Here is an 8943-nt window from a genome sequence, read left to right as displayed (position 1 = left end):
TTTTATCACATTTATTAATGTACTACTTACAGAGTAGTTGATGGAATATTGATGTAGTGGTGACTTTCCAAACAATAAATATAACTGCTACACTTTCCCCCTGCAGGAGAAATCAAAGGGCATGATGTTGCTGAGATCATTGACAAAAATAGAATGCTCTTTGATAAGGAGTCACCACATTTCATGTTTTCTGTAGTCTGCTCGTCTTATTCCAATAAAGAGCCTGTTTATGTTTTACTTATTCAATCATTCTGAAATATATCACCTTCTGGGTTGTTACATTCCAGTTCACCATATTTCTTTCTAAGTTGTAATAAAACTAGTCCATATTTCCATTTCTGTTCTTGTCTGTATTGCTTAATTTACTTCATTGTCGCTTTCTCTGTTCAATCATGTATACCACTAGAATTATTGAAAGACAAGTTATTCCTTCTTTTTAATTTGTCCTTTTGTTCTATACATGAGTTCTGGGTTTTTTGAATGGACGGTTTCAAACTTTCAATTTCATATAATGAATTCTTACGTTTTCCAATTTGTTACTGTATATGTTTAACTCACTTATCTCTGGTCCTCTAAGACAATTGTTATTAATTCTTAGTAGCTATACTGTTGAGTCACTATTGAAAATGTTATTCCTTGTAAATGAAGCTTCTAAAACTAGCTACTTCACGAGTCAAAAGTAAAACTAAGCAAAATTGCATGTTCTGTAAGAACATAAAAAGTGTACTAAAATGTTAGTGATCAGTTGTGAGTTTATTGTAAAAGATAAGTGATGAAAAAAAATAGTAGTAAAAAAGTTTGAGGGTGAAAATAAAGAACAGAGCTTGTCCTTAGCTTTACTTGGTTCCAAGTTCCTAATTAACTTGGTCTCAACTTTTTACATACAGATATAATTGTGGTGTGCGGACCAATTTGCACATACTCCACTAATTCCATGGGAACTTTTTATATACAAATATAATTGTGGTGTTCGGACCAACTTGCACACTCTGCTAATTCCATGGGATACCTGTTTTATCCACCATCATATGTAACGAGTAACGCTATCCATAAGACTTGGATATATGGGAAGAAATCACACAGTGTTTGTATCCAAACACTTGAGTGCACCTATATCTTTGAATTAACGCACGCATTTTTTTTTATTTTTTTTTTAATCTGGTGTATTGATTGACAAAAAAAGTAGATTATAACTCCTAATGCAATAATGAAGCAATTTTTTTTAACAGAACAAGTTGAATTTACCTACTACAAATAGGGGATGGCAATGAGGCAGGGTGGGGCAGGGGAAGCCTTGACCCGTTAAGATTTTGACACGCCCTGCCCCGTTACTAGTTTTTGAAAATTTCCCCTGCCCCGGCAAGTCCTCAAAGTATAAAGTTACATCAAGAAGAGGAATTTTCAACCAAATTACTGGAAGAGAGAGAATAAAAAACGATAAAGAGGGTAACTTGTCACACTGGTGGCTGAAGAAACAATTAGATCTTTTTATCATTTTCATATCCTAATGAATTCAACTTCTCCAAAAATTCTAATATAGTGGCAGGCCAACCCTACATCTACTCTATAAGTTACAGCTCAGGGAAAGACCCATATATTCGCGATGATATGTTAATAAGTTTTCACATAATACACTACATGCATATGCATTGAACTTCCCACATTCAATGCTTTTAAGTTATAAGGCAGTGGAAATGCCCTGATCTCACCTTAGTTTCCCTACCTAAAATACAACCGAACCATCGTAAATCGTGGTAGACTACCATAATGGTTAAAAGGGACAAAGACTTCATATGTTGATTTAACGCATCAATCGACTTTTCGACAAACGAACGTCCACCGATCCGCACGATCGTAAATGCAAAAGGAAGTTATGTTTTAGTGTAATACCGAAAAACACGAAAATAAACTAGAGTGACTCGATTGAGCTGGGCCAAAGCGTACGAATATTCAAGATGGATGTTCATGAATCGAGCATTTTCTTTCGCTTTGCGACAATGTTAGAGAGCCTTCTATAACCTCGATCTCGCTTCACGTCCGGGTCTCATAAGTAAACCAATGTCTGCAAAATTCATATCAAAAATGAAAAACCATGAGCGCATGCACCAATTTCTCCAGAGGAGCTAATAAAATAGTAGGAGATCACCATAATTCCATAATTTCATTCCAAATAGGATTGCTAAGCAAAGATATACATCTAGACTAAATATTGACAATATTATCTTTGGAGTTCTCAAATGGTTATCAACGACAATTCCAAGACATCATTTTCAGCTTTTAGCACAAAAGGAATGTGCATAGAAGCTCCGAGCCTCTCTCTACTATAGCGAACATATTTCTTATGGCCTCAGACCCTCAGTAGGTATTTACTGGTCAATCTACTGGTCTATCTATGATAAGTGCAAGAAAATGTATCTTTGTCCAATTCTTAGTGCACATTTAATAAAATTAGATACCAAAATTGGTTGCAAATTTTTGATTGACAATCAATTACCTATTTTCTACGCCTACCTTCCATTCCGATGAACCAAAAAACAAAAGAGTAGAACAAAGAGAGCACCCAAAGATTTTTTGGGGGGGGAAAGTATTTTTAGAACTCCGCCGATGTGTTGGGGGATCCTTCCGGCAGTTGACAAGACAAAGAGGCTTCGTTAGGATTGGGAAGCTTCTTTACGCGTATATTGCCTTCCCCGATCAGAATCGTTTGAGGCTCAACAAATGAGGGTGGCATACCATTATTCAACGAAGTACTTTAGGCCGCTTGTCACACCCCTACCAGGGTATGAGGGCTCCGACCCGTAGGCCGGAACCACCTGACTTATCCGTTACTTTGAACATTATAACCCATAACTCAAAGAACACTTGCACGCAGAAAAGGCCCAACATAGGAATATCCGATCATTCAGCACATATGTACATATGCGGACCGACAAGGTCGCCACAACACAGCGTATATCATAAAGTTAAATCACCGAAAGTGTCAAGAGCTCAAAATAAGGCCGACAAGGCCACTAATATATTATACCATAATATGAACCTGGAGCTACAAACATCTAACGTACATACACGTCTACGAGCCTCTACACATGGAATACAAATGATTATAAGGACAATACCAAATAGACCGCAGCCTCCGGGGGAACCGGAGTGCTCCCGAGAATTTGCCGATAGAACACCTACGGTCCGATCCGTCTCCTCGCCTACCGCGGGCACGAGCACGGCGTCCACGAAGAGACGCGCACGAAAAATGTACCGGTACGTAAGGCATGAATAACAACATAATATAAATATGGAAGGTAATATGGAATAAGAGAGATAACCTGTACATCTGGATGCCTCATAAGGCGGATGTCGTGCATGCTCAGCTTTTTACAAAAAAAAAAAAACTTTTTCTTACATACATATATATAATATCATCATCATAACGTGCCGGCCTTTTCGGACTCGGTGTGTAACGTGCCGGCCCTTTCGGGACTCGGTGTGTAACGTACTCGGCCGCTTTCGGGACTCGGTGTGTAACATACCCGGCCCTTTCGAGACTCGGTGTGTAATACCAACTGATCAGTGGTTGCACAATAGGTGTCGTACCCGTCCGACTATAGCGCGGCTCGGTGTGAGAAATACATACATATATATAAAACATGCATGAGAGCCCAATCAAAGCCATAACTATATCGGAGTGACGTAAGGTCGGTAGCCTTCGATTATATTATGGATCAATCATTATCGTTTATCCCACCTTGAAGGAACAATTATTATAAGGTGAGATCAACAACAATGAGTAAAATCGAGACAATCATGAAATAAGCTCAATAACCTCATAATAGCATTAAAATCATAAGCTTTGGAATTTCTAGAATTAAGATCATCATCATCATGTTCATCATAGAAAACATCTCATCTTAAGTGTCATAAGAAGTTTTTTGAGGATCATGAACTTTTAACTTTTGGAAGTAAGAGAGTTATGGAAACATATATGAAATCCTGAGATAGGATAGGAATCATACCTTGAGCAAAATCATAAGATGAGATCAACATCAACAAACATAATCAAAATCTTGAAATCAAATTTCGTAATCTCATAATGACATTAAAACCATAGCTTTAGGATCTCCGAAATGGGATCATCATAATCCTCATCATGGTCCTTATAGAAAACATTCGTCTTTAGCATCATAAGGATTTTGAGAATCATGAATTGCTAGTATTTTCAGAAATAAGGTATTATGGAAGGCGTGTATGCGTTCATGGGAAATGAATCATGCCTTTAAAAGGAAGAGGAATAGCCTTAACATACCTGGAAAATAATTTCTCGACTTCCAACTTACTTCCTGTCTTGCAATTAACTTAAGATCATTCATAGCCTCGTAATCTACATACACGACCATTCATACTACTGTTAGGCCCATTGTCATGTGCTCGTCTTAAACCCTTAATTTAAATCCATTTAGAATCTACCGAAATTCGGGCAGCATCTCCCCCGTTTATATGCCTAGCCCGAAATCACAATCCAATAACCAACAACAATAACAACAATACCAACATCAACAACAATAATATCAACACCAAGATTCTCCATAAACATCCCACACGATGTTTATTCAATTTCTCCATCAACAGTTCATTATACGATCATTTCATAACTTTATCTCCGTAAATAAACTGAATTTAATATTAATAAGGAGAGATTCATACCTTATTCTTGATAGAGCAGCAATATCTTCAATATTCACTTTGAATCCAAGCCAATTCCACCGCAAGACAATACTACAATCGCAACTGCACGTTACCCGACCTCGATTAATACTCCGTCACTTGAAATTACTCAAAATCCTCACTTTTATGATGTATATTTACTCTCTCTTTGTTGCTGAATTTTCTGGAATATTTGGGGTAATTTTTATGACCAAAAAATGGGGTTTTGCCCTTTATATAGGGTGCCAAAGTCGGCATCACTGTAGCAGCACTGTAGCAATGCGCCCTGCTCTGCCCGCCTAACTTGTAACGTCTATAATTCTCTACTTCGATGTCGTATCGACGAGCGGTTTATTGCGTTAGAAACTATACTCGACAAACTTCATTTTAAGCTTTTGAAACACCTTAAAACTCCCCATATACCTGGAGATATACCCCTCCAAAGTTGACCCAAAATTTTGTCCTTAATTCTGCTAACTTTTTTCCAAATTTTTGACAAACTGATTTTCTTTGATTTGCTTGGTCCGGAATCTTCCAAAACTCCCCCTACATACTGTTTATCATTTACTATACTTGATAATGGGCATATTCTCATGTTTCAAGGTTGTCCTTCCCGGTTACGACTTACGAGATCGCAATTCATCCTTTACTCCATTGTTACGTGCTTCCCATGACTTGTACCTTTCAAAACTTCATGGGACGTCTCTGATGCTCCATTATAACGGTGAAGCACGTGGCATGCTCATGCTCTGAAAGTGCAGGGTGTAACACCAGTAAACTCCACATCAAACCATAAAGCAAAACCATGAAATGGTTCTGAAAAAGAAAAAGAGAGTCAGACCATACAACCACTAGTGAGCATTAAAGAAAAAAGTATCAGCACTTAATGAAGAAAAGCATGAATCGTCATCTTCCACCCACAAGAAAACAGATGTTATAAAAAAATGCCATGAGTTCCGTGGACAACACACTCAGACAATGTTTACTGGGGGGGAGAGAGAAGTTGTACATCGCATCATCGACTCAAATTTGAATCTGGCAGTGATGGACTCTAGCTCCTGACTTGTCACTGTATATCAGTCCACATGCTTCACCTGCCGTTTAGTTAAAGGGAAATGAGTCCAAAATTAGGAAGGCTGATGAGTACTGCAATAGTGCATAAAATACAAGAGCCAGAGGAAATAATTGAGCATAAGGCACACAAGCCCAGAACATTCTAAATTGTATGTTCCTGAAGATTTTGATATAAATATCGGACCATACTTGAGACTGCAAACACCCGACGTCTGCTAAAATAACTGTGAAGACTCAGAGCATAATGCAATTCATACAACATCCATACCATGATCACAAGAAAGATCCCTTATCATCTTCACGATCACTATAATTTTACATTACCATGAACTTCTGAAAGACATGCTATTCATGCAAATGGACAAACCACATACATCAGCCTTCTGCTGGTAGAGGACGTACACGAGTAATTGGAGTATCAAATCATAACTTAACTCTACACAACAAACATGATAGACATTACTAAACAAGTAAAATAAATATCAGATAACAATTAACAAAAGAATAAAACTATTCTTGGCACAATTGAATAGTCAAACTACTCCAGAAAATGCACTGCAGGAGCACCTTTACTATAATGAATCACACCACTCAAAGCAACTAAAAGCATGTGACGGACCCCCTTACATACAGCGCCCCCCTCCCAAAACCTCCGACAGGAAAGGAAAAGGATTCTTTTCCTCTTGGGGATTCACCGCTATAATAATAGATGTGAGTGTTTATTCCGAGCAACTAATTTCCATGAACCATTAATTGCTTCTTTAATCCCAAATATTTAGTATATAATCCCACGGCTCTTTTCTTTTGAAGACAAAATATTAATTGACATGATTGAATCATCTTCTACAGCTCTGCACTCTACATGTTACGTGACTATCCAACAGAACCTAGACAGAATGGTTGAGCTACGGACTGACCCTTCTTTGCAGATGGTTATCACCTTAAATTATGCTTTTTTATGTTGGGGCAACAATCCAATGTCCCAGATTTCACACTTATATCTGCGGAAACCAACAATCCAATGATCTGCACAAGTAACCCTTATTACATGGTTAAACTTGAATCATACAATTTTTTCTTTCATATAGCTCCTTTAACAGGTATGCATCCACTTCCTTGGATTAAGAAGTAATTGTTTTTTGACACAGATAATAGTTTGCAATTTGAAACCCAAAAATAACTGAATTTGATGTTACTAACCACTTGTGGCCATGTCAAAACATTTTCAACAGTGATTTCTCTGCTGGGATGTAAATAAGATAAAGGTCTGAGAGGGGGTATATGGATGGGGTGGGGGTGTTGGGGCGTAGGGGCGTGGGTTGTGGGGTTGGAGAAGAGACTTTTGGCCCATTTTTGGAGGGTCAGAATAAATAATTGAATGATGAGTTTTCATATTTGTGCTTCTTACCTTCTCTATTTATAAATATCTTTTCTTAGATTTTTCATTTGGTGCTTGTTATCTTCATTGGGGCTCAACTAATTATGGATTTCCTTCAGGAAGTCTCACATTAAGGGTAAGTGTTTCCTATCAAATACGATTACATACTCAGAGCTCAAATACTAGATTTTTGTATAAAGATGGAGGAGTATTACCACTTCACTATAAGCCTTGTTGTTTCTATATATACACACACATGAAATAGTTGTTGTTACACCTCGGAAAATTTTCCGTTGATGCACAGTGAATAGGCTAATGAGAAGTACGAAGTATGCGATGTTTCAATAAGTAAGAAATAGCATTTGGTGATTCTAAATAAGATTTTAAAGACATTCGATGTTAGACGAGGAAGTTGCCAAGAGAAGGCCATGTATGCGATAAGTATCGGAAAGGATTTATGAGTAGCAAGTTGATCACAACTTAATGATGTGTTGGGGAAGAGTTATAACGCCCTTAGATTGTCAATGAAGTGATAAACAAGTGCTAAAAAGGTTCCATAAGGATTGGAGATCAAACGAGACGACGGGATCGAACTTGGTGAAGCAATGGGTTTCACGGCTAGGTTCCACGGCCAGCATTGTGTTCCACGGACCGTGGATGGGTCCGTGGAACTGCCGCGCAGAAGACGACCGGGCTGGTCGTGAACCATGACCAGCTTCACCGACAACACTAGGTTCCACGGACCGTGGAACAGTCCGTGGAACTCCCGACGGGCTGAAATGTTCCAAGTTTATAAATGTGTTTCCAACTTCATTATTCATTTCCAACACTTCTCCACTTCTCTCTAAAACCTCTAGAGTATTACATACATTTTATGAACAAGAATCCAAAGGAAATCAAAGGTTATTATCATCAAACTAATTGTTATTATCATCAAACTAAGTGAATCAAAGTAAGAAAACGCATTAAAGTTCATCAAAAACAAGGAATTCAAGTGAAGGAAAATCTAGGGTTTTGCTCAAGTGAGGTATATGCAACCAAGGTTCAATCCTACACCATCTAAGGTAAGTTTTATGATGTTTCCATGTTGTTTAAAGTATTTGGAAGTTGAAACACTTGGATTACAAAAGAATATAAGAAATAGGTCATGAATGTGCAATAGTGCCACTTTTGAGTGAATGTTTGGAATGAGTTATGATTCTTGATACGTTACGAATATGATTATGTTATAAATGGTGTTGAGAGTATGGAATTGACATTGTATGTGAATGAACGTATTGTCGAGGTATGACTATGAATAAGGATGAATTGAAACGAATAGTGAAGTAAGAGTAATGTAGTTGACTAAAGGCTATTGTGATGATATCGTGAATGTTATTATTGATAATTGGGAGTTGATATAGGATATAAGGGAATTCGTATAAATAAAGGAGATGCTGTCCGATTTTCTCTAGCGTTAGTCATGAATGCTAAGCTATCCATTATCTAATATGAGTACACAAGGTAGAACGTGAGCCTTGAAGAAGAACGTACAAGTGATATAATAGTTGCACGGAAAGGTATGTAAGGCTAACCCTTCTTTCATAAGGCATGGTTCTTTGGTCAAATATTTATCCTTCTACGAGCCTACGATATTCTCCAATGATCCTATCCCTAGAAGCTATGAAGCTCATGATGCTCAATATGATACGATTGTACTAAGAATCTTATACGATGAGAAATCCTCTAAGGATAGAATGTAATGAATGACGATAGTAAAAAAGGCTAAAGATAATTATGAGTTTATATGTATATGT

The 8943-nt window shown here is 37.5% G+C and overlaps 1 protein-coding gene across 2 annotated transcripts in view; it reads right to left on the bottom strand.

Annotated features, from left to right (window-relative positions):
- Positions 1 to 1595: 1595 nt before the first annotated feature.
- The window catches only part of LOC132060046 (probable protein arginine N-methyltransferase 6), a 53157-nt gene continuing 45809 nt past the window's right edge, over positions 1596 to 8943 (bottom strand). Inside the window, exon 14 of one of the 2 annotated variants that reach the window (XR_009415872.1) lies at positions 1596 to 1723. The gene's annotated coding sequence lies outside the window, so the exon portion shown is untranslated. Of the gene's footprint in view, positions 1733 to 8943 lie in introns of both variants that reach the window. The other variant, XR_009415873.1, reaches the window with a different exon arrangement.

Source organism: Lycium ferocissimum, chromosome 6 (genome assembly GCF_029784015.1).
Source record: "Lycium ferocissimum isolate CSIRO_LF1 chromosome 6, AGI_CSIRO_Lferr_CH_V1, whole genome shotgun sequence".
Lineage (NCBI taxonomy): Eukaryota > Viridiplantae > Streptophyta > Magnoliopsida > Solanales > Solanaceae > Lycium > Lycium ferocissimum.
This window is presented reverse-complemented; position numbering and strand designations above follow the sequence as displayed.